Below are 7,455 nucleotides of genomic sequence, written 5' to 3'. Positions count from 1 at the left end.
TTTAAATTTATTCTTTTCCTTCCTTTTCCTCTTCCTTCTCCATCATCATCATCATCATCATCATCATCATCATCATCATCATCATCATCATCATCGATATCGTTATCGTTATTTTTATTATCCTTATCTTCTTCTTCTCCTCCTTTTTTCTCATCTTTTTCTTTCATCATCATTGTTGTTATCACCACTACGCCACCACCTCCATATTCTCCTCCTCTTTCTTTTCTCCTCCTCCTCTATTATTATTATCATCATCATCATCGTCATCTTCTTCTTGTATGTATAACAATTCAAATCTAGAAGGCATTGAAATTTCTTAATAATGGCAATATACAAACAAACTCAGTTCAAAATAAGTTCAGACCAAAAGTGCACCTTATTTAAATACAGAGTACACTGAAATTAAATCTAGAATGCACTAAAATTACTTAACGATGACGATACACGAACAAACTCGGTTCAAAACAAACATATACCAAGTGCACCTTATTTAAATTTAGAATGCCCGAAATTACTTAATGATAACGACACACAAACAAATTCAATTCAAAACAAGCACAGACCAAAAGTGCACCTTATTTAAATCCAAAATGTAGCAAAATTACTTAATAATAACTCAAAACTCCTCCTCTTCATTCTTCTTCTTTATTATCATCATCATCTTCTTCTTCTTTTATTCATCTTTTCCTTCTTGTTTTATTTTCTCATGATTTTTCTTGTTTTACTCTTTTAACAAGAATAAAAACAAAAAAAAAATAATAAAAGAAATACATAATGCTACAAAATCACTAGGAAGAGGATGAACCTACATTCAATTAACTAAATAAGATTGTAATGCATTACAAACATGCTCATTCAAGTCTAATATGAGAAGTAATACTCCTAAAAGAAAAAATAAGAGCAAAAGAAGAAAAAAAAAAAGAAAGAAAGAAGAATAAAAAGAAGAAGAAAAAATACAGTATTAAAGAAGATATCTTTGTGTGAAACTAAGATTTCGATGTTATTTGTTCTAATAAAATTTTACATAATTCAAAACTCTTCATCTTCCTTCTCCTCATCTTCTTATTTTATTTTCTCATAATTCTTTTTGTTTGACTCTCTGAGGAATAAAATTTAAAAAATCAATGCTGCAAAATTATTAAAAAGAAAAGAAAAAAAGAAAAAATATAGCAAAAATAGCAGCAATAAAAGAACGACGATGGAAAAAATACGCGAAGAAAAAAGAGGAAGAACGCAAAGAAGAAAGAGGAAGAATAATGCAAAGAAAAAGAAGAAAGAATAACGCAAAAAAGAAGAAAGATATGAACGTGGATATGAATGTTTACGATTTACGTTAATGATTAAGGAGTTGGAGCGTGTATTCACACTTTCATTAATAAAATTAATTTTTGTTGAATATGGACCAATTTAATTATTAAAAAAACTTGAATGTGTAGCAAAATGGTTATAATATACCATCTTATAAATATTGATATAAATTTTTTAAAATTCAAAATAAAATTAAAATAAAAATTTGGAGTTGCTCTTAGGATATCCCTTGAATCTTACTTAGGTTATCTCGATGCTGGTCACTGATATGGAATCTGAAATGTTATGCACTCATTGGTTAGGTTATCTCTTCGATGTGTGGCTATTACTTCATTTGCCCACTGGGCCAACTCATTAGAAAGAGAGAACCTGCTTATTTGTTGATCGAGTTAAAACTTATAATTCTAACGATGAATTATTACAGCCTTAAAAAAAAGAATTTATTTAATTTAAGCAAATAAACATATCATTATTAATTTGTATTTTATGAATTTTAGTTTCAATAAATAAAATGGAGGAGTTATATATTAGTGATACAATAGTTCCTTCTATGTGTGTAATAAGCGAAATAATTCTTCTCTAAATCTAACTGACATAGTGTGTAAAATTAAGATGAAAAGTTATTGTGCTATTTCACTCCTATTAATTAATTAGCTGTGAAATTGTGGTATAATACACGAAAATGTAATTATTATTATTATTATTATTATTATTATTATTATTAGAAAATAAGTTATTTTTTATTTATTAAAAAGAGCCCCAACCAAAATTACATGTTGGGAAATTAAAAATAGTACAACTTATTATTGCCTTATAAATAGACCCAGCTAGATAGTATAGGGTCCATAACATAAATGATCTAGTTGTTCAGTTTTTTGGACAAATTTTTAATCCTTCATTTTATCAAAAAACATTATTATGGAATTCCAAAGTGGAGAGAAGGCTGATCATGCCAAATTTCTTAAAGCTCACAACCACGTGTGGAATCATATTTTGAGTGTTAAAAAAACTGTCTCTTAAATGTGCTGTTGAATTGGGCATACCTGATGCCATGCACAATTATGGCAAACCTATGCCACTCTCACAACTCATTGCTTCATTGCCAATTCATCCATCAAAAACTTCGTTCATCCATCGCTTGATGAGAATCTTAATCCATTCCGGCATCTTCACTACCGAAAATGTCACCAATGATGATAATGAGGTTGAAAGTGGGTATGTTCTAACCGATTCATCTATGTTCTTACTTAAGAACAATCCGTTCAGTGTGACATCTTTGATGCTGTTCAGCCTTAGTCCTGTTACGATAAAACCATGGCATCATTTGTCTGATTGGTTCAAGAACGACGATCTCACAGCATTTGGGACCGCACACGGAATGACGTTTTGGGAGTATACTGATAGCGTGCCTGAATATGGCCAATCCTTTAATGACGGCATGGCAAGTGATTCTCGATTTGTTAGTAGTCTGTTACTTGATGATAAGTGCAAGGGAGTGTTTGAGGGATTGGAATCGCTGGTTGATGTTGGTGGAGGTACTGGGACTGTTGCAAAGGCCATCGCCGAATCATTCCCAAACTTGAAGTGCTCTGTGTTTGATCTCCCAAGTGTTGTTGCTGGCTTGCAAGGAACTGACAACTTTGAATACATTGCAGGCGACATGTTTGTTGATCCTATTCCTCCTTCTCATGCCATTTTGTTGAAGGTAAAAATTGATTAGATACTTAACCTTTCTTATCTCTTATTTTTACGAAAAAGTACACAATTCCTAATTAAAAAAAATAAAATAAAAAAGTGGCATTTTCTCTTGAAAAGCACTCACATACATATTAAATTACATAGCTTACACGAAAAAGAAGAAGAGGTGGGACCATCTGATTTTTTCTCTCAATCTGACACATAAAATAAGAAAATTATATGGTACAGATCTACAGATTTACAGATTTAATGATCTAAACCACACATCCTAAAACTATACTTTTCACTCAAAACCATAACTCTTCACAAAAAAAAAGCGCCACCTAATGAAAAAAAGTAAATTAGAAGATTTAAGAGAAGAAATAATTAAGTTATCAAAATTAATAGATCAAAAATTAATGATTTTAACTAATGTTAATTGTAATGACACCGAATTCTTAAAATTAATACAAAATGATTTTTCTCAAAATCTTTATTTTATTATAAGTTTTATTGAAGGACTTCAAAAACCTGAAAAAACTTATTTTTCACACGGAATTTCTAAAAAAATGTTACCATGGAAATGATTTTCCACATTTTTATCATACCTTCAACCCACAATTAAATTCTATAGTAGATATACTCGAAGAAATATTAGTATGTATAAAATTTCAAAGGGATAAGGAAAAAGAGAATCCCAAAGAAGAAAAACTTCAAAATATAATCAACATAACAGATTTAAAAGTAAAATCACTATTAAAATTATGAATATTGAAGAAAAATTAGAAGAAGTTACAATGCTTTTTAAACAATTAAAAATGGCTCAAGAAAATAATATTATGGAACATGGTTTTCAAATAGAAGAAGAGTTAATTAATTCTGAAAATATAGAAAATGAAGAACACATTCTAGATTATTCAAGTGACGAAGAACCAGCAATTCCAATACAAGTAAAAAATGAAGCTGGAACATCTAAGGATAATCAATCTCAATTTAAATGGGAAACAGGTTTTGATAATTATGCTTTTAAAAAAGGGTTTATAAATAAAGATTCAAAATATACAAAAATACCATCAAAATACGTTCCTAAAATCCAGGAAATGGAAGGAGAAAGAATGCTCGATTTAGACTGCAAAAAGAACGAAAAAGAAATTTTCGAAAACTGGTTAAATTCCTTCTTATTAGAAGCCTTTACTAATCTAAAACTTAGTGAATTATTTGGAAGAGACATTTGGAATTACATAGGGTTTCATACTAAAGGAACTATAAGAGATTATATGACATCAATAGAAAACCAAATAATAGAAGAATTAGAAACAAAAACAACAGCTTATGATAAGATATTATATATAATGATGATTCTATATAAAGAATTTTTTGGAAAAAATATTATAGATCATAGACAAGAAGTCTATAATAAAGAATATCAAGAAGCAAAAAACCATTTAGCTAATATTCAGATATATGATTTATGTAATGTGGAATCTTATATATGTGAATATAGAATACATTATTACAAATTAAAAGAAGAAGATAAAAATCATTATCTTAGTATGTACATAACAAAACTTCCATATCCTGCTAATGAATTTATAATGGGAAGATTTATAAAAGAAATAAATAGAGGAACAATTGAAAATAATTTTGGTGGAGCAACCTCTGCAATAAGAGAGGAAATAAAAGAACGTTGTATGCAAGAAGCAACTCAAAAAATATTTGCAAATATAATCAGAATTTGCTGTCAGGATAATGAAGAGATACCTCAAAAATATGGTCTTAATAAAAATTTTCAAAGAAAAAGAAAATATCAATTTAGAAAAAGAAAATACTATCCAAACTGGAGAAAAAAGAGATATTTTAGAAAAGAAAATAACAATAAAAACAAAAGACAAAGAAATAACTATTGCCCGAATAAAAAAGAAAATTGTAAATATTGGTATTGCCAAGAAGAAGGACACTACGCAAATGAATGCCCGAAAAAGAAGGATAAAAAGGATCTTACTAAACAAATAGAAATTGCTAAGTCTTGTTTCATGGAACCATTAGAAGAATCTGATGATAACTTACACTATATTTTTGAATATGTCTCGGAAACAGACTCAGAGACTGAGTAATAATGCTACATTTATTACTATAAAAATAACAGAAAAGTTTATAAATGCTTTCATAGATTTTGGGACAACACAATACTTTGCTAGTTCAAATATAAAACTTGATTGGAAAAAATTAAAGAAACCATTAAGAGTTAGAATAGCAGACAAATCAATACATAAAATTGACCAAAAAGCAGAGATGGTTGAAATTTTTATTCAAAATTATAGGTTCATTGTTCCATCTATATATATGTTAGATTCTGGAATGGATTTTATCATAGGAAATAACTTTTTAAAGCTATATCATCCATTCATTCAAGAATTAACATATATAGTTCTAAAAGCCCCTCACGATTCTTCAATAAATCAAAAATCAAAACGTATAAAAATACCAACTACTACTATAGATAAGATCTTAAAATTTAAAATATTTTCTATATTAGAAACATGTTATTTAAATTTATACTTTCAGATAAATATTCCAAAAAATAATCTTGAAATAAAGATAGAAGAACTTTTGGATGAAATTTGTGCTGAAAATCCTTTAGATATTAAAAATACAAATAACGAATTAGTAAGCATTAAATTAAAAGATCCCACAAAAGAGATAAATGTTCCAAATAAAATTCCTTATTCCGCAAGAGATAGAGAAGAGTTCTCATTAGAATGTAAAGATCTTTTGGAAAAAGGAATTATAAGATTAAGTAAAAGTCCTCATGCGGCTCCAGCTTTTTACGTTGAAAACAATAATGAAATTAAAAGGAAAAAACGAAGAATGGTAATAAACTATAAGAAAATGAATGAAGCAACTATTGGTGATGCTCATAAACTTCTAAGAAAAGATTCTATTTTAGAAAAAATCAAGGGAGCAACTTGGTTTTCATCTCTTGATGCAAAATCAGGATATTGGCAACTTCGTTTAGACGAAGAAACAAAGAAATTAACTGCTTTTACTTGTCCAACAAAAGAATCAACAAGTGTGTTGCTTTATGAATGGAATGTATTACCATTCGGATTAAAGCAAGCCCCAGGTATTTATCAAAGATTTATGGAAGAAAATCTAAAAGAATTAAATGAATTTGTTTTAGTATACATTGATGATATATTAATTTTTACAAAACAGGATAAAGAAGATCATCTTCAAAAATTATTAATAGTTTTAGAAAGATGTAAATAGAAAGGATTAGTTCTTAGCAAAAAGAAAGCAAGAATAGCAAAACAAGAAATAGAGTTTCTTGGATTAATTCTATCTACTCAAGGTAAGCTAAAACTTTCAACCAAATGTTCTAGAAAAGGTAAATTTATTTCCTAATAAAATAGAAGATAGAAAACAATTACAAAGATTTTTAGGGTGTATAAATTATATTTCCGATCAAGGATTTTTAAAGAATATAACAGAATACACTAAAAGCTTATTTCCAAAAATAAGTACTAAAAAAGAATGGAAATGGGATGAAAAAGATAGTATGCAAATTCAAAGAATTAAAGAACTTTGTGAAAAACTTCCAGAACTTTATATTCCAGAAGAAAATGACTACTTAATAGTAGAAACAGATGCTTCAGACATAACCTGGTCAGGATGTTTAAAAGTTAAGAAAGCTATAAAAAGTTTGGAACAAGAAAAAGAATCACTAGATTCTAAATATTTCCCAAAGGAATTACTTTGCAGGTATATTTCAGGGACTTTTACTCCAGCAGAACAGAGATATACCACTCATGAAAAGGAAACTCTAGCAGCAATTAAATCTCTTATGAAATGGAAAATTGATTTACTACCCAGAGATTTTACATTAAGGACAGATTCAAGTTACCTAACAGGTTTCATACGATATAATTTAAAAGTTGATTATAATCATGGACGATTGGTAAGATGGCAATTATTTTTGTTACAATATCCAATAAAAATTGAATATATTAAGGGTGACAAAAATGTTATTGCAGATACATTAACAAGAGAATGGAGTTCGTCTACAACGCATTAGATCAAGAAATCCAGAAATACGAATAAGAACTCGAAAAATGCAAGCATTGTCAGCAAATAAGGACACAGATCCAATCCCTCAAGAAGGCCATCGAAGCAATGAAATCAACACAACAACCAAAACCATCAGAGTTCAGCCAGCTAAGCGTGGTGGACAAATCAGGTGAAGAAAAAATTCCAGAAAATAAAACAATTGCTGAAATTATCAAAAAATCCACCCAAGATAAAAAAAATATTATGTAATTTATAATGGCCCCATGAAAGGAGTATATGATGCCTGGGAAAAAGCAGCACCATTTACACATCAATCAAGGATAATTCATAAAGGAGGATTTTTAACACTGGAAGAAGCAAAGGAATCTTTCAGGGAATATGAAGCTCTTCATCCAGAGCAAA

At 28.8% G+C, this 7,455-nt stretch overlaps 1 pseudogene; it reads left to right on the top strand.

Moving 5' to 3' along the window:
• Positions 1 to 2,226: 2,226 nt before the first annotated feature.
• On the top strand, positions 2,227 to 6,938 carry LOC130942160 (trans-resveratrol di-O-methyltransferase-like; annotated as a pseudogene).
• Positions 6,939 to 7,455: the final 517 nt, after the last annotated feature.

This window comes from Arachis stenosperma, chromosome 7, assembly GCF_014773155.1.
Source record: "Arachis stenosperma cultivar V10309 chromosome 7, arast.V10309.gnm1.PFL2, whole genome shotgun sequence".
Classification (NCBI taxonomy): Eukaryota; Viridiplantae; Streptophyta; class Magnoliopsida; order Fabales; family Fabaceae; genus Arachis; species Arachis stenosperma.
This window is presented reverse-complemented; position numbering and strand designations above follow the sequence as displayed.